The sequence below is a fragment of the Schistocerca cancellata genome, chromosome 8, assembly GCF_023864275.1.
Source record: "Schistocerca cancellata isolate TAMUIC-IGC-003103 chromosome 8, iqSchCanc2.1, whole genome shotgun sequence".
Lineage (NCBI taxonomy): Eukaryota > Metazoa > Arthropoda > Insecta > Orthoptera > Acrididae > Schistocerca > Schistocerca cancellata.
Window position 1 is genome coordinate 453,440,418 of NC_064633.1, and position 27,933 is coordinate 453,468,350.

Sequence of the window (27,933 nt, forward strand, 5' to 3'; positions counted from 1 at the left end):
TGGAGGGCGGGACGGGAGGAATGATGCCCTGCGGGCGCAGGACCGCCAACTCTCTGATGAAAAACCTTTCTTTACGGAGTGAGAGAACTTCTGCAATTTGAATGTCGAAAGAAGAAAAAAATCCTTTAAATGGTAAAAACAAATTTGTGTGCTGAGCTCACGGGCATGCCCGCTTTTAACGCTCTGTTTACTGTCTTCGGAGATATTAGTTCGTCTTTATGATGCCATAAAACATATTGGGGAAAAAAAAGCTTCGAGTTTCTTTCATTTATTCGCCGGTGGTACGGAGCGGCTAGGGGCCGCGTCGGAACCCAGAGCAGAATCGCCACGGTTTTTTCCAGCGGGAAGCCCCGGACTCCACTTTGTGGAACAGAAATCGCTCGAATGCTCCCTGTACGTTTCCCCGTCTTCAAATGTCGGCGCCGTCTGATCTTTTCGGAGTTTTGTTCCCGCTCTCTATCTCCCCTTTCACTTTTTTTTTCCTTTTCTCGTCCTTCAGTTACAGTGCTCAGTACGGCTGTTGAGGTAGCCCGACAGGGAGTTCACTTCAGATGCAGTGAATGGTGATGCAAGGGTACGGGGAATGTTCCGCTGCCACACGGCGCCTCGCATTTACATATTTTCCACCAGATGGCACGCAACATCAAACGACTGGGCTTCGAGCTGTAGTGGGAATAACACGGCAGAGCTTTCCCCAACGCCGCGTTGTTAAAAATCTGTTTCCGTTAACTCTGACTCGAAAGACGTGCTATTCGTTAATATTGTCTTGTCACGAACATTTCTATATTTCCGACAAGGACGTTTCAGGTCAAAAAGACTGATAGAAAAATTCTAAGCCGAACAAAAATACAAGAGAATCAGGTTCCAATGCTTACATATACACAGAGATTCCAAAAGATACATTAGATTTTACAAGACTGTATCTTGTGTAAGAATGAAATTAAAAATTTAAGGAGAATTCTAACTTATGCATCGGAACTAAATGTTTATTTTGGTCCGGTTGTAAGTTCCCGGCTCATGTGATTGTTAGTATGGTCGCTTACGGTAATTAGATGGCTGTATACTTTCGAAATCCGAATTTTTCAACAATTGCGAAAATATACCGTTTTTCAACAAGATACAGCACAACGCGCTTGTAAGAGCGTTTCTTTACAAAAGTTGCCCCCCTGATGGATCGACCGTGAAACACATACCCATCTCCCATTGCACCATTGGCCTCCAAGACTTCAAGGAGTATTTTTATAGGTGCTTTATGGGTCGGGGGAACATAAAGGCTCACATGATGGCGCTAACTAGTGATTCACTGGCACAGGGGTAGGCTACCGTCTTTTTGTGGCATCGATGCTTTTTAGAATTCACTCACGAACGGATACCGTTTTCCTTCTTGACGTATAGTATCTTTCCTGGAATTTTGCTCCATTTCCTTGTTTCATATTAGCAGTTTGATTTTATGGGTACCTTATGACATGACTCCACCGGCATTAGCTGCAATACATACTGCGAAAAACAGACAACCCCCGAAGGCCAATTCCTGGAATACGTGGAAATTGTAGGGAGTACGGGCAGGCGCCGTTTCTCTAATAAAAGCTTTTCTTACCTTTAAGATTTTGCAACTTCATTAACTTGATTTTAAAATAGTAAGTGAACATTCGTTATTATGAAGAGCAAGATCCTCAACAAAATTTCTTAATGAAAGTTCCAGAAGCATTATTGTAACAGATCAAGGAACAGCTCTCAGAATCAATTTACAACGCTTAAAACTTAAAATCTCTTTCCAAGCACAGGAAAAAAATACAAACTGCGTAATGCAAGTTTAAATAAAAGATGCTAACGCTATATAGCAATATCAAAATTTTCCTAGGTATCACGTGTCGTGTCTAAAGGCAATAAAACACTGATCAGAAATTTTTAATTAAAACAATAATTTAAATGCAATAGAACCTGATTACTATCAACGTACACTCAAACCCCGTAGCCTCTACGATGCACACCGTATCACAAAATAATTTACTTCGTTTTAAAAACTTTACACCGTACGCCTCCATACTTGTGATGCATACTACAAACCAACAATTGTGATAAATAATTAAGCATAAATGTTATAATTAACCAGGTATATAAATCTTTTCGTTTCAAAATAAAACAAAACACACAAATCAACTCTTATGCTCAGTGGTTACATCCGTTAAAAGAAATATATACAGTACATATCTTTTGATTTCGTCGTGGTCATGCGCTGTTGTGCACTGTGCTCTCCTTCAGGATCACATGAGGCACGGGAAAGATTTTCCACGACGTACAGAACGTTGACAGGGCGCAGTCAACTTATACAAATTGCACATTGGGTTTATACGTCGATGTGGATGTGGCTCACAAGTCTTAAAACGGGCGAGGGAGCACTTTAGGTGTTACCGAACACTTCGCCTATACCGCACCGCACCAGACAGCAGTACGGTGGGGTAGACAAGAGAGAAATCAACAAGTGTTGCCAGGCAAACTCAGCAGAGCAGTAAGAAAATATGTTGCACCTGAAACTGGTGGGAGGGCCACCCCAAACCACAGAATGGTGTCCCAATCTAAATTATGAAAATATTATTGGCGATTCCGCCATGACAAATAGAACACTAAGACACCATAAGAAGTGAACGGCAGCTAGCACGATTCATAAGCGTTCCACTGAAAAGCTCCACAGTCTATCTTTTCTTACAACAAACACTTAACAGTACCTCGAAAGTTCACTCATGGGCACTACGGTACTGTCAGTAACTCGTTGTAACTCTACATAACAGTTTAACACGCTGGGGGCCGACTTAGGTTTCTTAATAAGACAAGCAATGATTACCTCCCCCTTCACTCCACAACGGACATTTACTTTAAAGTAATTAAACAGATGACAATGCAGATGTCAACTCTCTCCTCCCAAGCAGAGCTTTAACTGGAGGATGCAGTACCGAAGAAAAGCTTATACCACTCACAAGACTGATATACGCGGCACCAACGTACATCTTTTAGAATTCTTATGTTCACCTTATACACCAAACTTGCAGTAATTCTTCGTCGGAATCCAAGAGCAGAACCAAGAAATCACTTCTCAGCCCCTGAATGACAACCATGATCGCCATCGGGACAACACTGGCCCTCCACACCGGGATCTTCGAGCCCACGGCGTTCCGTCCCCAGAGCCGGCCGATGTGGCCGAGCTGTTCTAGGCGCTTCATTCCGGAACCGCGCTGCTGCTACGGCCGCAGGTTCGAATCCTGCCTCGGGCATGGATGTGTGTGATGTCCTTAGGTTAGTTAGATCGAAGTAGTTCTAAGTCTAGGGAACTGCCGGCAGTTGTGACCAACGGTTCTAGGCGCCTCAGTGTGGAACCGCGCGACCGCTACGGTCGCAGGTTCTAATCCTGCCTCGGGCATGGAAGTGTGTGATGTTCTTAGGTTAGTTAGGTTTAAGTAGTTCTAAGTTCTAGGGGACTGATGACCTCATATGTTAAGTCCCATAGTGCTCAAAGCCATTTGAACCATTTTTCTAGGGAACTGATGACCTCAGATGTTAAGTCCTATAGTGCTTAGAGCCATTTTCATTCCTTCCCGCCGGCCGGAGTGGCCGAGCGGTTCTAGGTGCTTCATTCCGGAACCGCGCTGCTGCTACGGCCGCAGGTTCGAATCCTGCCTCGGGCATGGCTGTGTGTGATGTCCTTAGGTTAGCTAGGTTTCATTAGTTCTGAGTTCTAGGCGACTCATGATCGCAGAAGTTAAGTCGCATAGTGCTCACAGCCATTTGAACCATTTGAACCGTTCCTTCCCCAACCGACTGCTTCCGCGGGTCCCACCGACCAAACGGCCTGGCTCCGACACCAACGTCGCTCCTCACGCACAGCCCAGAGATAACTCCCAGCAACGCTCTTCTTCCTCTTCCTGTCGCCTCGCGGCGCGCGGGAAGCCAACTCGTCAAAAATATGCGGCGACCAGAGGCTCCAATCTGACCTCGATATTGACATCGCGGCGAGTACTGAGAAGGCGGGTGGTTTCGAAACACAAAAAGATTTAAATAGCGAGCCGTACCTGCTCACTTCATAGTGGCAGTTTAAATAACACTAGATATGTAGTATTTCTAAACAAAAACCACAAGTCTACTGTCCCGTGCCCAACGTAGCAAAACCCCCTTACTGTAAATGTGTTTCTTTCTTTGTGCAATGTTCAAAGGGGGAAATATATCATACACACGTGATGCTTGAAGAATGTTAAAACATGGTTTCATACTCTGAGCATTATTACCAAACACAGTCATATAGATACTTCGTGATCTCTAAATATAGTCATTTACACGTAAGACTCCCCAACTAAATTCTAGCTCAGACGCGGAAGAGAATCATATCAAACAATTTATATTTATCAGTAGCCCTGGTGTTTCTGATTTCCATTAGAATTATTTCTTCACTAACGTATAGGACATCACACAATTCGTTGAAAGTTGTTGCATCATGGAATTCTGTAAAGGCCGTAGTGGTTCCCAGGGCCCTTAGGCAACTAGCCGGCTACCTATCTGTCTACATCTACATCTACATGTACATCTACATATATCTTCCGCTAGCCACCAAGCAGCGTTTGGCGGAGGGCCCTATTCGCGCCAAAGTCATATTTCCCCACCTGCGGATCGCGTGAGGGAAAAACGACTGTCTGAACGCCTCAATGCGAGCTCTAATTTCCCTTATCTTTGAATGGTGATCATTGCTCGATCTGATAGTTGGTGCTAATAATAAATGATCTACATCCTCGACAAAGTTCTAATTTTGGAACTTGACGAACCAAAGTATAGTAAGCAATTTCCTTTGTTGAAGGATTGTATCGCTTCAGATTTCTACCAATAAACCGCAATCTAGGGTTCGACTTAACCGTTACTTGTGCATTCTGATCGTTGCTTTTGAGATCATCTCGAATAGTTACAGCCAGATACTTGACCGATATTACCGCTTCCAAGGACTGGGGATTTATTTTGTACTCGTACATTAGTGGGGATTTTCGCTTTGTTGTACGCACTAGGTTACACTTACTGATATTGAGAGATAACTGCCAGTCATTACACCATGAATTTTTTTCTGCAAATCCTCATTGATTTGTTCACAACTTTCGTGTGATACTACTTTCCTGTAGACTACAGAATCATCGGCAAACAGTCTAATGCCGCTGTCAATACCATCAACCAGATCGTTTGTGTAAATAGTAAAAAGCAGAGGGCCTATTACGCTGCCCTGGGGCACACCTGAAGTTACGCTTGTTTCTGTTGAAGTCTCCCCATTCAGGACGACATACTGCCCTCTGTTAGTAAACTTTCTATCCAACCGTATATGTCATCAAATAGACCGAGCACTTTTTGGAGCAAGCGACAGTGCGGAACTGAGTAGAATGTCTTTCGAAGGGCATGTCTCGCATGACCGCTGTTCCCTAAAACCGTGCTAGTTTCTGCACATGAGCATCTCAGAGTCTAGAAAGATCATTGTGTTTGAACACAAAATATGTTCTATGATTCTACGACAAATCGATGTCAGTGAAATTGGCCGGTAATTACGTGCATCCGATTTTCTACCCTTTTTATTGATTGCTATGACCTCGGCCTTCTTCCAGTCGTGCGGAACATTCCGCTGTTCCAATGATCTCTGATAGATGATGGATAAGAATGATGCCCAATTTGTAGCATAGTCAACATAAAATCTTATGGGGATACCGTCTCAGTTAGATGCCTTCCTGGCATCTGAGGATATTAACTGTTTTACAATCCCAGATACACTAAACACTGTCAGCCATCCTTGCGTTTGTTCGATAACTAAAAAGGGGGCACATATTTCTCTGGCACGTGGTGGAGAATACCTTTAAATTCCGATCAAAGATGCTCAGTATCTTTGTGTCCTCCGGTGAGTGCTTCGAGCTGACCATGAAGATATTAATTAATGACACTTTTATTTGCTTTCGCAAACAAGAAAACTCAACGCTGTTTTTTTGTTCTTTTTGTTTTTTTTGTTTTTCTTGTTGTTTTTTTTTTTTTTTGCAGCTTCTACTGACATTCGTAGAAGTCAAAATGACGTTATAGTCGCTAATGCATTCTTCTCGATTATTTTCCTCAAAAAGATCAAATCTCTTTGTCACCAAGATATCTAATATGTACCCATCTCATGTTGGTTTTATAACCAATTGCTCAAGGTTGTATGTTGAGAGCGATCCTAGAATAACTTCACAAAAGTCTTTGCTTCTGTCACTGCGATAAATGTGTAATTTTCCCAGTCAATGGGCGCCAGATTAATGTCTCCACATACAACTAATGGATAATTTGGATGTATATTTCCTATTTACTCAAGAGCTTCCCTGAAACGTCCTGCGACGTTTATTGCGGATTCTGGTGGTCTATAAAAACATCCTAATGCAAAGGTCACTCCTTGTCTGATTGACAGCTTTATGCAGACTATTTCACAGTCTGACCCAGTATCGATCACAACTGTTTATAAACAGCTACAAACTGCAATGATCATACCACCTCCCATAGCATCAGTTCTACCTATCGGAAACATTGTCCAATCCGAGTTCCAAATTTCACTGCCATTTATGTCTGGTTTCAACCAGCTTATGGTACTAAACACAATATTGGCATTACTACTGTTTATTTCGGAGAGTAACTCGGGGATCTTGCTACAGACACTTCGACAGCTTACTAACATGAGATTTAGCATATTTAAATCCTTTGGAATGACCTAGTTAGGCGATGTAACAATTTTTACAGCGGGCACACCCACATCAGGGTCATGAAGAAGTAATATTTCTGGTCAACGGTTTGTTTCCCTTGGGGAGGAGCCTAATCTGAAAATAACCCCATGTACACACCACAAGTGCAGTGCAACCCATGTAGCTGCTTCCTGTGTGTAATGCACTGCTTATCTATAGAGGGGCGTCCTACAACCTTCCACCCCACAGCGTAGGTCGAGGGATCTACAACCATATTCGTCTGAGTCGACAGAGCCTCTGGTTTAGATTCTCCACTCGACTTGTAATGTCCCACCGGTTATCGAGTAGTTAAATATGGTTTAAATACCTGTGTATATCTTGCTTTCGGTGTCCCTCGATGTCTGCATAGATGAGCTAGAATGTGCTTATTGACCAAGTACAAGATACAAAAATGGATTTCACTACAATGATGTAGGCCACAACTGAAGTAAAGTAAGTATATAGATTTATTCACTTCAAAACCTGTATCTTATACGCTCATGATCAATCATCGGTGTTATAAGCCTTGTGGTCACTACTACAGCTAACCGATGGTAGCACATACTACACTGGCGATATTAAATAGTCTAGATACAGGAATTTGATAGAAATGCATGTGTGAGGTCCACTGCATTGTCCAACACTAATAATCAACAAAGTATGAATATAAAGTCAACCTTTTGCGATATTAAATCAAACTGTTTAACACACAGAAATAATCCGTCACAGCACTCTTCTAATATTTTTGTTTTAGACGATGCCCAACACATGAGTTGCTCTATTAAGTCCAAACCTGAATCATGCACCAAGAACTTATCTCAACTGTACGCACAGATCTGTCCTCTAGTGGGTCCAACACTTATCTGCCCTAATAATACTCAAGGCCGAGAATTTATACACTTCCTCCAATGTACTACTGGTTATAATAATGAAAAACATAATTTACAATATGAAATGGTTTAACAACATTATCAAACAATCTATAATATTCCCTACTTTGATGGAACAAGTTAAAGACATTTTCTAAACACATAAAAATCACATTAATATTGAAATTTCAGAAATAAGCATTAACAATGCTAAATGATCAATTATCTAATTTTGTTAATCAGGCTCGAGATTTAATTCCTACCATTTACAGTTGATGAGAATGAAACATATTATTCTTTTTTCTGAACATTTTCCATATATTAATTTCCTGAATCTGCTTTTGAATGTTTATGGTACAAAGGGTATTGTAACTACTATTGTTTAGTATTGCTATTTTCCTTCTAAAAGCCTCTATCCTATTATCAAAAAGTTACTGAATTTAATTATAGCTGGAAATGTAAGAGTATTGATCAAGTAATATGTAATGCAAGGGTGATAACCATAAGCCTGGAATGCTACACACCCTCTCTAGCCAATCTATAAATTTATATAAAACGGAAATTGATGGATTTACTAGTCTAAAAGATATAGAAATGGCAATTCATCATACTGATACTAACATTATACACTTTTTTCATATTTTTCTCCTTATTCCTACTAATGATCATGAGTTCTAACATCTTAGTTATAGAAATTTTCTTTTTAAGTTAACATATTTCAAAACTATTACAATTACCACTTTTACTTGAATACACATACTTTTTTCCTATTGCTGAATAGAATTAATAATGAATTTTTCAACACATCACCAATTTGGCATCTGTCAGCAATTCCTTTCCCTTTCACTGATATTCAGTCACAGGGAACTTTTGCAATATTTTAGATTTCTATGGTCCTTTATACACCCTCTATTATCTGCAGTTCCTCTGCTCCTTTCACTCAATGAGGTTTTCCATGGAAATATGAATACATACAATCAGACTCTATTCAATACTTATTTCATACTTGATCTTATAACTACAAGAATATCACTACATTAGTCATTTAAATACATTTCTTGCACATGTATAATAATATTTCACACTCCAAAATCAAAATTTATATTAAGAAAATTACATGTTCCTTTTTAGGAAAGTAGAAGCCCCTACACCAAATACTCCCACCAAAAAGAACTAACACTCACCAAAACTTGGTACTGTAAATCTACAATTGATTCCTTTCATCTTCAAGCTTATTACTAATTTCCTTGAACACTATTGTGCCCACAAAAGCCTCAGATTCTGTCATCCCTAGTTAAAGACCATTACATTATTATTTATTATACAATTTTAGATGGCAAATCATCGGGTAAAACCGAAATGATATCAGATGTTCCCCAGGGAAGCGTCCTGGGACCTCTGCTGTTTTTGATCTATATAAATGACCTGGGTGACAATCTGAGCAGTTCTCTTAGGTTGTTCGCAGATGATGTTGTAATTTACCGTCTAGTAAGGCCATCCGAAGACCAGTATCAGTTGCAAAGTGATTTAGAAAATATTGCTGAATGGTGTGGCAGGTGGCATTTGACGCTAAACAACGAAAAGTGTGAGGTGATCCACATGAGTTCCAAAAGAAATCCGTTGGATTTCGATTACTCGATAAATAGTACAATTCTCAAGGCTGTCAATTCAACTAAGTACCTCAGTGTTAAAATTACGAACAACTTCAGTTGGAAAGACCACATAGATAATATTGTGGGGAAGGCGTGCCAAAGGTTGCGTTTCATTGGCAGGACATTTACAAGGTGCAACAAGTCCACTAAAGAGACAGCTTACACTACACTCGTTCGTCCTCTGTTAGAATATTGCTGTGCCGTGTGGGATCTTTACCAGGTGGGATTGACGGAGGACATCGAAAGGGTGCAAAAAAGGGCAGCTCGTTTTGTATTATCACGTATTAGGGGAGAGAGTGAGGCAGATATATACGCGAGTTGGTGTGGAAGTCATTAAAGCAAAGGCGTTTTTCGTTGCGGCGAGATCTATTTACGAAATTTCAGTCACCAACTTTCTCTTCCGAATGCTAAAATATTTTGTTGAGCCCAACCTACATACGTAGGAATGATCACCAAAATAAAATTAGAGAAATCAGAGTTCGAACAGAAAAGTTTAGGTGTTCATTTTTCCCACGCGCTGTTCGGGAGTGGAATGATAGGGAGAAAGTATGATTGTGATTCGATGAACCCTCTGCCAAGCACTTAAACGTGAATTTCGGAGTAATCATGTAGATATAGATGTAGATGCAGACGGAAATTAATCCAGAATTGTTGAGGCGTATTATCACTAGTGATGAATGTTGGTTTTTTCAGTACGATCCAGAGACAAAACGCCAAAGTTCGCAGTGTTGCTCAAAGGGATCACCCAGACCATAAAAAGCTTGCATGTCAAAGTCAGAAGTGGAATGCATGCTTGTGTGCTTCTTTGATTCCAAGGGCATTGTTCATAAAGAGTAGGTACCTCCTGGACAAACAGTTAACGAATATTACTACAAAGAAATTTTAGAAAGACTTCATAAAAGAGTTCTTCGTGTCCATTCGAGCATTGCTCATAATTGGATTCTGCATCACGATAATGCTCCATCCCACACTGCTCTGTCAGTACCGCAGTTTTTAACCTCAAAACAAATTACAGTACTACCACAGCCACCTTATTCACCATATATCGCTCCATGCAACTTTTTTCTATTTCCAAGGGTCAAAACGGGGTCAAGGAACTCCATTTTCAAACAACACAAGATGTCCAAAAAGCTGTGACGAGAGTCTTGGAGGACACTACAGAAGATGAGTTCCAGAAATGTTACCATCAATGGCTGAAGTGCCGGAAAACGTGTGTGCAATCAGAAGGGAACTACTTTGAAGTAGACAACCCTCAACTTGACTAAAATGGTAATGCAACCTTTTTTTCACATCAGTCTTATTACGTTACGTCACACCTCGTATTCCTCTTAAATCAGGACAAGAATTACATTCAACTTCTTACAATCAATATTTTATGCTGTTAGATACTGTGACTGCCAATATTCTTCCATTTACTCACTTACGTTTTCATATCATTGCAATCCAGGAGAAACCTTGAGCTAACAACACTGCCCCCCCACCCCTGCTTCTCCAGTTTCTTTGATATATTAGATGGTAAATTACTATAATCCAATATGATAATGATACCCTACAAATATACATTCTTAACCTAAAATAGCCACAGATTCAGCCCAGCCCATTACAATATATCAATAAAACAATTGTATATTATTTTTCACTAGGTATGCATCTTCACCATAATATTAACCACTCTCAACTCTCCTAGTTGCAGTCATATATAAACTTTAATACATTTCAGGATATTAGAAGAGTTGTAGCCTCCAACAATCACAAAAACATAGTACATTAACACAGATTTTTTATTACTTATTACACTATACTAAGATAGAAGAGAACGTGAATTATGGAAATAGAAGTCAAGACAGTGCATCAGAAAAGAAGTGTGACAAACACTCAGCTAAGGGAAGGCACCAATTCGCCACATGGTGTATGCATCAAAGGGTGATTCATCCCCTACCTATTCATTTTCCTCTATTTCCCATTGTATTTTCTCTCCTTCGTTTAATCCATTAACATTATTATTGGCCAGATATCTCAACGAACAACCTAAATCATTATTCTCTTCATCAACAATTTTCTCTATGGAACTCATCTCAAATCTATTCCCACCAGATACAAAATCAAATTTACCAGCAGCAAAATCTATATTCGCATCCCATTTACACAAGAATTTTGGCCCTAGAATCATATCCAGGCTGAGTTCTGGTACCAGCAGACATCTACACTCAAGTAATTGATTACAAATTTCAACACACAGCAACACTTCCCAGCTTAATTGGCTTAGGCATATTTCCAGTAGCACGCATTACCCTTATACCAGATACATGCATGACCACCACTTCTTTATTGTCTTTAATTGCCTCGAAAAATACCTGAGATATTGCATTCAATTCACTTCCACTGTCCAACAACCATTTTGTGGGTGTACCTTGTAACTTAGCCCTTACTATAGGATGTCAATTACTATCATTATTTTCTTTAGGGTCCTATTTATGCTACAAATCCTCATTTATTTATCTCCTCCAAAAAAGTACCATTGGGTTCACCAAAAACATCGTCTGTTACAGTCAAGTGACATACTGCATGATCCCTTTCCTCAATTACATCACCTACAAAACATGCATCTTCCTGATCACTCACGTCTTCAACCCTTCTCCTCTCTTTGCTAATTAGGTTACCTTCCTCATCATACACAAATTCAAACATTTCATCTACTTCACTAGCATCACTGTTACTTGATGAATCACTATATGAACCATCCCTAATGTCACTATCCTCTCCTTCTAATGCCTAACTAACCAACTGTTCCCTGTCTTCATTTTCAGACCGTGAGTCCAAACACTTAAATGGTTTTTCACACTGTAGCCTATTACAACTTATATCATCATACTGATCAACCCCTAAATTATACATGCTTCCTATGTTAGTTCCTATTACATCTAGGGTTCCTGTTCTTTGGAAACCATTTCTACATTATCTACCTGTATATTTGGTACACTAATATCTTCACGATCCCTATAGTAGTGTTCATAGCTTACACTTGGTTTCAATTGTCTAAATCTTGGCCCCGCTGAATGTCTGGCCCTAGTTCGGACAACGACCGGAGCAGAAGCCAGTTTAAATTGTGGTGTCTCCCACTGTTATTCCTACTCCCTCTGTTGTCTGATCTGTCATTTCTCTTCCTCTCTTGATCATCTGGTACTGCCTCATCCCGGGAATTTCCACGATTCCAATAACCATTATCGTTATTCTACCAATTTTACTGTCTAAAACTCCTATCATTACTACCCCTTCTTTGCTCATTTTGGCCCCTATCATTTTGGAAATTCATACTACTCCTGTAACTGTTGTCATTATTAGAACCTCAATCTTCTATGGAATTCCTGTCACATCTTTGTTCATTCTGGAAATTTCTATTAATTCTATGACCACTGTAATAACTATAATTTCTCCCTTCTCCGGAATTTGTATCATTATTGTACCTTCTCTCCTCTCTGAAGTTTCTGTCCCTGTCAACATGGGGCTCGCTATTGTGGTTATCCATATTTCCTTAATCCCTAATTCCTTCCACTGCAGCCTTTGCTCTCTCTATTCTTCCCACATAACCCAAAAATATACTAATATTACCGCTAGGAGGTGGAATAAGCCATTCTTTTATGTTACTTGGCAGCTTATTTTCCAGTCCCATTATAACTGACTTTCTACTAAGATCCAAATACTTCACTTTTCCAATGAATTTTTCACAAAACTGTGTAATCGTTCCCTTCCTATCAACATATCTGCCTCCACCCCAGAAGTCATCCAATATCCTTTGTTTCTCATCTTCAGACCAATATTTGTCTAGAAAAGCTTCCCTGAATTCTTCCGACGAAGCACATTTTTCTGAAATCTCAGCTGCTCAACTGCAAGATTCAGATTTTATACACCCCATTACAAAAGACATTTTCTCTTTGTCATTCTTTGTCTGTTCTTTGGCAGATAACTAAATTCCCTAATAAAATTTAAGGGACGCACCTTACCATATTTCTCAAAACGATTGAAACTCTTACAGTTTACTAAATAAGTTACATTATTACCACTACAATTGATACTTGGCACATTATCTACTTAAGTTTCAATTTCCAAAAATTACTTAGCTATTTTTCCTATTTTACTGTCAACATGGACAAGCCCTTTCCTTCTAGTTTTTTCCCACTAATTCCCACTCTCTTTTCACTTTTCGAACTACTCATGTTACTGTCAATATCACTCATTTTGCTAGCCAAACCACTGATTTTGTTGTCAATTTCAGTAGCCAAACCCCTGATTTTACAGTCAATTTCAATCTTTAAACTACTTATGTTGTTGTTAGTACACATATCACTTCTCAAACTGCTCATGTTACTGTTCATGTTACTAGCTAGACCACTGATCTTTTTGTCAATATTACTATTGATTAGACTATCCATCGCCATTAATATTTCATTATTCTCCAAACTTACTCTCACATCACTATGTTCCACCAAGACAACTTCTTCCTCTGTCTAAACTCACTATTTGATTTACACAAGTTTCTTCACTTCAATATTACGAATATGAAAGTAATGAGGCGTTACAACTGCAGTCTCGCCCTTGCAGAACTGCTACTCTCTCCAATGTGAAACTTTGAAACCTCTAATTTTACACCGCTATCGTCTCCACTCCCTTCTCCCGACATTAATTTTTGTAAATCATTAAAAACAGGCATATTTTCATTTCTTTGAATGATACATATTCCATCTGTCCCTTCCTCTATTCATGATTATATATTAACACAAGTCAACAATGTTTACACAGAAAATTAATGTTTAACACTATGTATATACCTGTTCCAGGCAGTCAATCTGCCTTCTTTATCCTTCAGATGACGTCCGCCTTTTCCAGGTACTTGGCTGCATCCGCGTCGTTAACGCACTGCGTCTTGCTACTACTGAAGTTGCAAAGTACGTGGTTGTAAAACTTTCAAATGGCTGCGTCTTCTGAACCGACGTCGTCCTCTTATTTCCCGCTGACGAACTTTGTAATTGTTGTTATTTTGAAGTAAACAGTACCAAAAACTACATGCACGTCTATATATTTCTAAATGTTAATTTCAATAACAGCTCTTCACTTGATTAAGCACTATATGCAATATTTTTTTACGCACAATACAACAACAAATGTCATGGTTTTCCTCACCCAGGGCACTATATGTAACGTCCCACCGGTTAGTGAGTAGTTAAAAATGGTTTAAATACCTGTGAATATCTTGCCTTCAGTGTCCGTCGAAGACTGCATACATGAACAAAAATATGCTTGTTCAACAAATGCAGGATACCATAAAAGGATTTCACTATAATGATGTAGGCCACAACTGAAGTAAAGTAAATACGTAGATTAATTTCTACATCTACATCTACATGATTACTCTGTAATTCACCTTTAAGTGCTTGGCAGAGGGTTCATCGAACCACAATCATACTATCTCTCTACCATTCCACTCCCGAACAGCGCGCGGGAAAAATGAACACCTAAACCTTTCTATTCGAACTCTGATTTCTCTAATTTTATTTTGATGATCATTCCTACCTATGTAGGTTGGGCTCAACAAAATATTTTCGCACTCGGAAGAGAAAGTTGGTGACTGAAATTTCGTAAATAGATCTCGCCGCAACGAAAAACGTCTTTGCTTTAATGACTTCCATCTCAACTCGCTTATCATATCTGTCACACTCTCTCCCCTATTACGTGATAATACAAAACGAGCTGCCCTTTTTTGCACCCTTTCGATGTCCTCCGTCAATCCCACCTGGTAAGGATCCCACACCGCGCAGCAATATTCTAACGGAGGACGAACGAGTGTAGTGTAAGCTGTCTCTTTAGTGGACTTGTTGCACCTTGTAAGTGTCCTGCCAATGAAACGCAACCTTTGGCACGCCTTCCCCACAATATTATCTATGTGGTCTTTCCAACTGAAGTTGTTCGTAATTTTAACACCGAGGTACTTAGTTGAATTGACAGCCTTGAGAATTGTACTATTTATCGAGTAATCGAATTGCAACGGATTTCTTTTGGAACTCATATGGATCACCTCATACTTTTCGTTATTTAGCGTCAACTGCCACCTGACACACCAAACAGGAATCTCTTCTAAATTCCTTTGCAACTGATACTGGTCTTCGGATGACCTTACTAGACGATAAATTACAACATCATTTGCGAACAACCTAAGAGAACAGCTTAGACTGTCAACAAGGTCATTTATATAGATCAGGAACAGCAGAGGTCCCAGGACGCTTCCCTGGGGAACACCTGATATCACTTCAGTTTTACTCGATGATTTGCCGTCTATTACTACGAACTGCGACCTTCCTGACAGGAAATCACAAATCCAGTCGCCCAACTGAGACGATACCCCATAGGCCCGCAGCTTGGTTAGAAACCGCTTGTGAGGAACGGTGTCAAAACCTTTCCGATAATCTATAGATACGGAATCAACTTGAGATCCCCTGTCGATAGCGGCCATTACTTCGTGCGAATAAAGAGCTGCGTTGCACAAGAACGATGTTTTCTGAAACCATGCTGATTGCGTATCAATAGATCGTTCCCTTCGAGGTGATTCATAATGTTTGGATACAGTATATGCTCCAAAACCCTACTGCAAACCGACGTCAATGATACAGGTCTGTAGTTCGATGGATAACTCCTACTACCCTACTTAAACACTGGCGCGACCTGAGCAATTTTCCAATCTGTAGGTATAGATCTATCGGTGAGCGAGCGGTTGTATATGATTGCTAAGTAGGGAGCTATTGTATCAGCGTAATCTGAAAGGAACCTAATCGGTATACAATCTGGACCTGAAGACTTGCCCGTATCAAGGGATTTGAGTTGCTTCGCAACCCCTAAGGTATCTACTTCTAAGAAACTCATGCTAGCAGCTGTTTGTGTTTCAAAATCTGGAATATTCCATTCGTCTTCCATGGTGAAGGAATTTCGGAAAACTGCGTTCAATAACTCCGCTTTAGCGGCACAGTCGTCGGTAACAGTACCATCGACACTGCGCAGCGTAGTTATTGACTGCGCCTGGCCTCTTGTGTACTTTACATACGACCAGAATTTCTTCGCATTTTCTACCAAATTTCGAGACAATGTTTCGTTGTGGAACCTATTAAAGGCATCTCGCTTTGAAGTCCGTGCCAAATTTCGCGCTTCTGCAAATTTTAGCCAATCTTCGGGATTTCACGTATTTCTGAATATCGCATGCTTTTTCCGTTGCCTCTGCAACAGCGTTCGGAACTGTTTTGTGTACCACGGGGGATCAGTTCCATCTCTTACCAATTTGTGAGGTATGAATCTCCCAATTGGTGTTGCTACTATATCTTTGAATAGAGGCATATCTCGTCTGCATTTGCATAGTCAGTTCGGAAGGAATGGAGATTGTCCCTTAGGATGGCTTCTAGTGACACTGTATCCGCTTTTTTAAATAGAAGTATTTTGCGTTTGTTTCTGGTGGATTTGGAAGAAACGGTATTGAGCCTAGCTACAGCGACCTTGTGATCACTAACCCCTGTATCAGTCATGATGCTCTCTATTAGCTCTGGATTGTTTGTGGCTAAGAGGTCAAGTGTGTTTTCGCTACCATTTACAATTAGCGTGGGTTCGTGGACCAACTGCTCGAAATAATTTTCGGAGAAAGCATTTAGGACAATCTCGGAAGATGATTTCTGCCTACCACCGGTTTTGAACAAGGATTTTTGCCAACATATCAAGGGAAGGTTGAAGTCCCCACCAACTATAACCGAATGAGTGGGGTATTTATTTGTTACGAGACTCAAATTTTCTCTGAACTGTTCAGCAACTATATCATCGGAGTCTGTGGGTCGGTTGAAGGAGCCAATTATAACTTACTTCAGCTGTTAAGTATAACCTCCACCCATACCAATTCGCACGGAGTATCTACTTCGACTTCACTACAAGATAAACCACCACCAATTCTGCCTAATCTATCTTTCCTGAACACCGTCTGAGACTTCGTAAAAATTTCTGCAGTACTTATTTCAGGCTTTAGCCTGTACCTATAACGATTTCAGCTTCTGTGCTTTCTATTAGCGCTTGAAGCTCAGGGACTTTCCCAGCACAACTACAACAATTTACAACTATAATTCCGACTGTTTCTTGATCGAAGCACGTCCTGTATTTACCATGCACCCTTTGAGATTGCAGCCGGCATCGTACTTTCCCGAGGCCTTCTAACCTAAAAAACCGACCAGTCCACGCCACACAGCCTCCGCAACCCGTGTAGCCACCAGCTAAGTGTAGTGAACTTCTGACCGATTCAGCGGAACCCGAAACCTCACCACCCTATGGGTCAAGTCAAAGAATCTGCAGCCAACACGGTCGCAAAACCGTCTGAGCCTCTGATTCAGACCATCCACCCGGCTCTGCACCAGAGGTCCGCAGTCGGTTCTGTCAACGATGCTGCAGATGATGAGCTCTGCCTTCATCTCGTAAGCAAGACCGGCAGCCCTCACCAAATCACGTAGCCGCTGGAATCCAGAGAGAATTTCCTCAGATCCAAAGCGACACACGTCATTAGTGCCGACATGTGCCACCACCTGCAGCTGGCTGCACCCTGTGCTCTTCATGGCATCCGGAAGGACCCTTTCCACATCAGGAATGACTCCGCCCGGAATGCACACGGAGTGCACACGGGATTTCTTCCCCTCCTTAGCCCCCATATCCCTAAGGGGCCCCATTATGCGCCTAACACTGGAGCTCCCAATAAACCCACACTCTGCGATTGCCCAGACCTTGAAGGCTGAGAATCATCCTCTGAAGCAGGGCAGGCAGCTGCATCTGGCTCAGCCAGAGACAGTACCTGAAACCTGTTTGTCAGACGCACCGGGAATGTTTTCTGATCAGCCTCTGGGGACGTCTTTCTCTGCCTGCCACGCCTTGGAACGACCTCCCAATCAGCCACAGGCGAGGGCTCAGCCCCACTGTCGGCAGCAACCGGGGCAACCACAGCGGCAGACCGATCTGGGGACAGACGGGACGAAGTTGACATCCCAGTGATACCCAAGTCCGGCTCCCCACAGTGGTGCCCATTGGCAACAGCCTCATGCTGCGCAACCGAAGTCAGCGCCGCCAGCAGCTGTGAGCGAAGGGATGCCAACTCAGCCCTCATCTGAACACAGCAATCACAGTCCCTGTACATTCTAATCGATGTTGAACGACAGTTACTGAAACACAAGTCCATGCCTAGATAGCTCAAGGGAAACACGCAATGAATGTATGAACTAACCTGTACAAATGCCTAACTACTGCGCTACAAGCTGCCTGAATTTACGATTACAGTAACTAAAACTCGAAATTATACCTCCTACACGAAACACACACGCAATTTAACTAAGAATCCATGAAGTAAACACAGAAATGAAGTTATATACGTATCTTTCTACGCAGTCGATGTGCACCAACTGGGAGCTCAGGCCACTCAACGCGAATTTACACTATTCAGGTACTAAAGCGCTATGCTACAAGTCTCAAATACTATAATACGCCCGAAATTTATGATTTTAAACAATGCAAGTAGCCAAAAACACGCAAAGAAATTAAGAATTAAACTATGTAACAAATAAGTAAGCTAGGAGTATACGACTTGCTGCTGGCAGCTGTTTATCCAAATTCAAAACCTATATTTTATGAGCCCATGATCAATCTTCGGTGTAATAAGCCTTGTTGTTACAGCTAACCGATGGTAGCACATACTACACTGGCGATATCAAATAGTACAGTTGCAGGAATTTGATAGAAATGCGTGTGTGAGATCCATTGCATTGTTCAACACTAATACTCAACAAAAGTATGAATATAAAGTCAGATATCATTCTGCCTTTTGCGATATTACATCAAACTGTTTAACACTCTGAAATAATCCGTCACCGCACTGTTCTAATATTTTTGTTTTACACAATGCCCAACACGAGTTGCTCTATTGTAAATCCAAACCTGAATCATGCACCAAGAACATATCTCAACTGTATGCACAGATCTGTCCTCTGGTGGGTCCTACACTCATCTGCCCTAAGAATACTCGAGGCCGAGTATTTACACTCTTCCTACAATCTACTACTGGTTATAATAATGAAAAACATAATTTATAATATGAAATAGTTTAACAACATTATTAAACACTCTATAATCTTCCCTACTTTGCTAGAACAAGTTAAAGACATTTTCTAAACATATAAAAATCACATTAATATTGAAATTTCAGAAATAAGCATTAGCAATGCTAAATGATCAATTATCTATATTTTGTTAATTAGGCTCGAGATTTAATTCCTACCATTTACAGATGATGAGAAAGAAATGTATTATTCTTCTATCTAAACATTTTCCATATATTAACTTCTTGAATCTGCTTTTGATTGATTATGGTACAAAGGGTATTGTAACTACTTTTTATTGGTATTGCTATTTTTCTTCTAAAGGCCTTTTTCCTATTATAGAAAAGTAACTGAATTTAAATATAGCTGGAGACATAAGGTTATTGATCTAGTAATACATAATGCAGGGGTGGTAACCATAAGCCTGGGATGTTACAGACTCCAAACCATTGGACCCTGGTCCACCCTGGGAGCGATGCTGCTAATCATCAACTTGGCTTCCACTCCAGGAGAGATGGAGGCCGCCTTCGCCAATTTAGCCAGCCGTCGAAAGGACCCAAAGATTTCTTCGGAATCCCGACGACTGGCATCGTTGGTGCCAACATGGGCAACAATCTGCGTGGCTGCACCCTGCACGCTCGATAGCTGCTGGAAGAGTCTCTTCCATATCCTGGGCAAGGACCCCTGGTAAGCACACTGAGTGAAAGTCGGACTTCTCCCCGGCCCTAGCCGCTATGCTCCTGAGGGGCTCCATGTCTGGCTTAAGATTGGAGCTCACGATAACTAACTATACTGGTTGAAGGTGCATTCTTATTCGGCTCAGCCTCCCCCCACTCCCCCCGCCCCCCCCCCCCCCCCCCGCTCAGTATCAGGTAGAACACTGGATCTATCAGCAAAGTGCATGATATTTGGCAGGAGCCTGCATCCCCCATGCAGCCTTCGCCTTGAGGCTCGAGACCTCGGCACAGTCCGTCACCCACGCTGATGTGAGACTAGGCCAACTGGCTCAGTCGCAGCTGAAGTTGTCTCAGTGCCAGAGAGCTGTGACATCCTCCCCCTCCACATCTAGTACAGTAGAGGCTGCCCCAGGCACCCCATCCCCACTGCATCTCAAGGTGGCACTCTGGAGCCTGTTGACTGTGCCCAACAAAGCTTCCAGCTGCTTTTGGACTGTAGCCAAATCCTCCTGCATCCGCACCCAACAGATACAGTCCATATCCATCTAGCTAATATGTGATTTACTATGAGAAACTTAAGGAAACCTACTGCCACACAAGGTTAACAGGTATACTGTAGTTGGCAGAAAGGACACTTAACGATGAAAGAGAATAAAAACGTATCGTAGAAATTAGATCTGGTGCTTACTTTCCTGCTAGGGGCTATCTAGTGAGTACTAAAGAAAAAAAAGTGACCTACAGTAAACTGCTAGGGGCTATCTAGTTAATATTATTAAAGAATTAAACAGTAACCTGCGGTCAGCTTCACCTACTGATTATCCCCCGTATTTATAATGTAAACAAACTTTTACATACACGTGAAAATGACTTGATGAAACTATAAAAACTGCTACCTTGAATGTATCGAGTCTAAATGACACTAATAAACGTAAACACTGAGTATAGTACACTAACAGATGCAGGTACAAAACAAACCTTTAGCTAACAATAAGAATTCAGAATGTAAAACACAAATACGAACTCTACTTCATGAGAACCAATGAGCTTACAGTGCACGATCACTAAAGCCCACAGCAAGCTAAGAAATTTAAGCAAACAGGTGAGTTTTAGCTTTAAGCTAACTAAACCGTACGTGAGAAGGGTTCAGAGGTTGTATTATAACACTGTTTGACTCAGATATTATAGTGTAACACTAATTTACCATGTATTTTACGGTTGCTTAACTGTTAACACTCGCAGGTTGAGCTAGTCAAACGTATTTAAGTGAGGTTAGAATTCACTGTAAGTATCACTATTCCTTATTAAACGTATACAACCTGCTATGTTCAAAGTACCGAGCCTAAATGACATTTTAAATGTGAAGACTGAATATTGTACACTAACTTCAACTGATTAACCCTCGTATTTATAATGTAAACAAACGTTTACGTACATGCGACAAACGACCTAATAAAACGTATGAAAACTGCTAACTTTAATGTATCGAGTGTAAATGACACTGAGAAACGTAAATACTGAGTATTGTACACTGACGTAATTGATAATCCCGCGTATTTAACGACAGTTAAGAATGTAAACAAACTTTCACGTACTCGTGAAACTGTTCTAAACAGAAACTTTTTCCTATTCAGAAGCAAATACCAACTAAAACCTTTAATTGGTTGAGTTTATCTGACACTAATGCAGGTAAATACTGTAGAATATACAGTAAAAACAATTAATTGCTATCTAAATTACTTATCTCTTAACACAGCAAGCGAAAAGCGCTGGTAACCAGCGTGAGGATTGCAAACTGTTATTTGTGGTACAAGAAGCGGCATAATAGATTCTGTGTGAACACTAAACGGACTACATATAGAGAAGTCCGTAATACGCCCTTAGTAGGACCCTAGAGTCTCTTTTTGCTGATATTATATTCCGTCAATAAATGTATTTCACTTCTGAAAGACACACTTGAAAGAAAATCTCGGAATACTTTGGTTGACGAGCCAAGTGCCCCAGCGGTGAAAGGAATTGCTTAATGTCAAGTCGACAATGAAAATACGAGATCGATGACAAGTTCTATTGAACAAGAGTGGTAGGAAAAAACCAGTGGCATCCTTTTATGAGGAACCATCCCAGCATTTGCCTTAAAGACTTAAGGAAGCCGTGGATGACTGTATGTGGATTTGAGTCCAGTTCCTACAGAATGAAAATACAGTATGTTACCACTGCGCAGTCTCGCTCGATGCGTTAAAATCGCTGCTAATGTTGAGAAAAATTTACTATTAATTTACTATTAATTACTATTACTTGTAATCGACATCTACATTTGCCAAAGACCGTAAAGGACTATTTACTGATTTTGCCGCTGATTTATGGGACGCTTACGTCACACCCCTGTGACAGGCATTTGCATGATGTATCAGTGCTTGAGCCTAGCAGAGCCTGCTATAGGTAGCCAGTTAGTGTGCAGACTGTCGCAAACTCATCCCGCTAATTGCATCCTGAACATTGACTTCCACTGTTGAAAGCGTTGTAGAACATATTATGCTGTTGTTCACCTATACAAGGGTATCGCCCCGGACCAACAGTTTAACAAGCAGGCGAAAGCACATGTTCATCTACAGCTGCAATCCGCAAGCCTTCATATGGCGTATGGAGGAGTATACTTACTCGTACTGTTCCAGTAACATTTCCTTTTTTCCTATTCCACTATCGGAATGAATTTAGTTTCACCTATGAATTTGCTCTAATTCCTGCAAATCTGGTGATGTAGCCAATTGGCGAGATGTATTTTGTAGGTAGTAGAACGTTCTAGGAAGTGAGGCTGTAGTGGTTCGCTGTTTTCCTCAAAATGTTGGATCATTGTCCATTTTTTAAAAGTCAGCTAACTTGAAAAAAGTTTAATCAACACTTTTCCATCACTATGATGTAAATATCGGAACAGCTAATTTGGCTGACATAAATTTTGCTTTAACCTATCCCATATTCTTCTCAACGGAACTAATTTCTTTAAAAACTGAGGCAGCTAAAACTATTCCTAAAAATCCTTACGAAGAACTGTGTCTGTCCTGTGCCGTTGAGTTTGCCGTCTTAATATCTTTCTCCTGCGCGATAGGCATCAGAGCGCCTCCTTTACAATTCATAGCTGACGAAATTCAGTCGACCGAAGCTCTCTCAGGCTCTAAGGGGAAAGTAAGTTTAAGTAAATAAAAAGACACACAACAGTCAGTCCCTATTAAAATCAATATTAAAATAATTGCGCATTAAAAGACAGTATGTATAAACTGTACACAGCGTAGCTAAGTTCTACATTACCTGTAAATGTGCCACCTGTTGAAGTGTGAACGTTAGGTCAGCAATTTTGTGACACTACAGCCTCCTAGATTTTTGATATTTTCAGCACGATGCATACCGTCTTTCTTAAACGTCTTCCACTGCTCATTAGTGCCAACGGACTTGCTGCAATGGTATCACTGGCTCCCGTCGGAACACCCAAGTTTAAGCGCCATCGGGCTGTGCTAGCACTTAGATGGGTCACCGTCCGGGTACGCCGAGTGCTGTTGGCAAGAAGGGTGCACGTGTCCTTGAGGGGTCAGTTGAGAAGTAGCTTCACCGGTCAGGAAAACTGACAACGCCGGGAGAGTGGTGTGCTGACCACATTACCCTCTCGCCCCACTCTGTTTCCGCATTTGGTGACGCCTAAGTCCTGAGGATGACATGGTGGCCGGTCGGTACTGTTGGGCCTCGAAGGCCTGCTCGGACGGTATTTCTGTCAGATCAACGTGGTAATGGGCCCCATCAACGAATAATACTCAAGAATTTATTGTTATAGATAATGTCTTTCGGATGTGAATAATAAGGCCTACAGTTGCTCAGAGTTCTTAAATAAGTCTTACTCAAACATGTATCTTCCTAAAGTCTAAATTCCTCCGTTCAGAAATTTCTAGATGTTCGAAAGTTGCGACTTACTCCACCAAATGACAGCCGGCAGTTTCAGCTCTATTTAAGACCATTACATTACTCTCATATCTATATGAATGATTACTTGCCAATCCCTACACCAGGTACTTACACTTTCGAGTCACTCCACTATTAGTATCAAGTTTATATCTATCGCATCTCACAACCCCCATGGTTTTTTCTCTCTTATGGGACCAAACTACGGAGAAACTACGGAGATCATAGGTCGCTAAGCTTACGCACTGCTTACTCTAACTTAAACTAACTTACAATAAGGACAACACACACCCATGCCCGAGGGAGCACTCGAACCACCGCCGGGGGGGGAGATCCGCGCGGACCGTAACAAGAGCCGGAGACAGCACGGTTAGCCCCTGCGGCCTCGTGGGCCTAAATTCATATAAACTGTGAATGGCAATGGACTATTGAAATAATACCCCCTGCTACATTACACTCTGACTCTATGAAGAAGGTCATTTTAAGTACTGATTTCTTAGAAGTCTTCAGTTCTGTCGGATATATATTTACATGTCTTATGTTGCCAGGTGCTGGAGCAGGACTGCATCTATGGCTTTCTGCAAGTAATGAAGCGCGCATCAATCTAAGACGCTCCCAGCAACAACAAAAAGATTGTTCCGCGATCAGGTCCTGAAGATCGCGCTATTGTCGACCGACCGCCGTATCATTCCCAGTCATTCATCATCGAATGCGGTACGGAGGGGCATGGAGTTCAGAGTCATGAACAGACCTAACTGAGTTTCGTACGTTAGGCGATCAAATTTGTTCCACTATGGCAGAAAACTCATCCTATAAGACCACAATATACAGGGTGTTACAAAAAAGTACGCCCAAACTTTCAGGAAACATTCCTCACACAAAAAGAAAGAAAATATGTTGTGTGGACTTGTGTCCGGAAACGCTTACTTTCCATGTTAGAGCTCATTTTATTACTTCCCTTCAAATAACATTAATTTTGGAATGGAAACACACAGCAACAGAACGTACCAGCGTGACTTCAAACACTTTGTTACAGGAAATGTTCAAACTGCTCTTCGTTAGCGAGGATACATGCATCCAAACTCCGTCGCATGGAATCTCTGATGTGCTGATGCAGCCCTGGAGAATGGCGTATTGTATCACAGCCGTCCACAATACGAGCACGAAGAGTCTATACATATGGTACCGGGGTTGGGTAGACAAGAGCTTTCAAATGCCCCCATAAATGAAAGTCAAGAGGGTTGAGGTCAGGAGAGCGTGGAGGCCATAGAATTGGTCCGCCTCTACCAGTCCATCGGTCACCGAATCTGTTGTTGAGAAGCGTAGGAACACTTCGATTGAAATGTGCAGGAGCTCCATCGTGCATGAACCACATGTTGTGTCGTACTTGTAAAGGCACATGTTCTAGCAGCACAGGTAGAGTATCCCGTATGAAATCATGATAACGTGCTGCATTGAGCGTAGGTGGAAGAACATGGGGCCCAATCAAGACATCACCAACAATTCCTGCCCAAACGCTCACAGAAAATCTGTATTGATGACGTGATTGCACAATTGCGTGCGGATTCTCGTCAGCCCACACATGTTGATTGTGAAAATTTACAATTTGATCACGTTGGAATGAAGCCTCATCCGTAAAGAGAACATTACCACTGAAATGAGGATTGACACATTGTAGGATGAACCATTCGCAGACGTGTACCCGTGGAGGCCAATCAGCTGCTGATAGTGCCTGCACACGCTGTACATGGAACGGAAACAACTGGTTCTCCTGTAGCACTCGCCATACAGTGACGTCGTCATCGTTACTTTGTACAGCAGCAACTTCTCTGACGCTGACATTAGGGTTATCGTCAACTGCACGAAGAATTGCCTCGTCCATTGCAGGTGTCCTCGTCGTTCTAGGTCTTCCCCAGTCGCGAGTCATAGGCTGGAATGTTCCGTGCTCCCTAAGACGCCGATCAATTGCTTCGAACGTCTTCCTGTCGAGACACCTTCTTTCTGGAAATCTGTCTCGATATAAACGTACCGCGCCACTGCTATTGCCCCGTGCTAATCCATACATCAAATGGGCATCTGCCAACTCCACATTTGTAAACATTGCACTGACTGCAAAACCACGTTCGTGATGAACACTAATCTGTTGATGCTACGTACTGATGTGCTTGATGCTAGTACTGTGGAGCAATGAGTCGCATATCAATACAAGTACTGAAGTCAACATTACCTTCCTTCAATTGGGCCAACTGGCGGTGAATCGAGGAAGTACAGTACATACTGACGAAACAAAAATGAGATCTAAAATGGAAATCAAGCGTTTCCGGACACATGTCCACATAACAACTTTTCTTTATTTGTGTGTGAGGAATGTTTCCTGAAAGTTTGGCCGTACCTTTTTGTAACACCCTGTATAGGCGTGGACAAAAATAAGGAAACACTAAAAATACACAACTACGCCTACTACCCTGTACGAAAACCGTTGGTATCCAAAACAGCCTCCAATAGTCTCAGAATGGATAAATACAAGTCGTGTGTACTTTTCCAGGGAGTAGCGTAACATTTTTTCCTGCAATATGGTGGAAAGTTGTGGTGACGATGGAGATGAATGGCGATCATGCATCTTTTTCTCTAGTGTAGACAACAAAGCCTCAGAGATATCTGGTGACTGTGGTGGCGACGGGAGCTGAGACAACTCACTCTCGTGGTTACAAGACCAGTCCTGGACGATGAGAGTTGTTTGAGCAGGGATCGAGTCATCTTGGAACATAGCATCACCATTGGTAAGCATATCCTCATTTGACGAGAAAGCCTTGTCTTCTTTCCGCTTCACTTCACTGACCCCCACTATACGCATTCGGGAGGACGACGGTTCAATATCGCGTCTGGCAATCCTGATCTAGGTTTCCCGTGATTTCCCTAAATCGCTCCAGGCAAATGCCGGGATGGTTCCTTCGAATGGGCATGGCCGACTTCCTTCCCCATCTTTCCCTAATCCGATGAGACCGATGACCACGCTGTCTGGTCTCCAAACCCAAGCAACCCAACTCAACCCCCGCTGTATCTAGATTGAGGTTTTGCATTTCCCTTTTCAGATTTTCTAGTTTCCCTATCAGGTTCAAGCTTCTGACATTCCACGCCCCGACTCGTAGAACGTTATCCTTTCGTTGATTATTCAATCCTTTTCTCATGTAACCTCCCCTTGGCAGTCCCCTCCAGGAGATCCGAATGGGGGACTATTCCGAAATCTTTTGCCAATGGAGAGATCATCATTACACTTCTTCAGTTACAGGCCACATATCCTGTGGATACACGTTACGTCTCTTTATTGCAGTGGCTTTCATTGCCTTCTGCATCCTCATGCCGTTGATCTCTGCTAATTCTTCCTCCTTTAAGGGCAGTTTTACACCACTAGGACATGAGAGTGCCCTGAAAATCTGTCCACTCCTCCGCCCTCTTTGAGAAGGCCGTTGGCAGAGTGAGGGTGACTTTTTATGACGGAAGTTTTCAGCCGCCAATGCTGATTATCACTTAAAATATAATCAGTGTCGGGATTCGAACTCGGGACCGAAAACGTTTTGATTATGAATCAGAGACGCTTCCCTTTTTTTTCCGTTAGTTGCATCTGCTCGAGGCGGACGTCGTAAGACATCGGTTTAAGTTCGTCGTTGATCAGTTGACTAAGTTTTTTTTATTACAGAGAGCTGACCGAATACACTGAGCTACCGTGGTGGCCCCGTAGACCACGAGCCAAACGTGTCTGTTTTCTAATGTTGAATCAGCCTTCAATTTGTTGACTAGTTACGAAAAGGACGTATCAGTTCAAATGGTTAAAAGGGCTCTAAGAACTATGGGACTTAACATCTGAGGTCATTAGTCCCCTACACGTA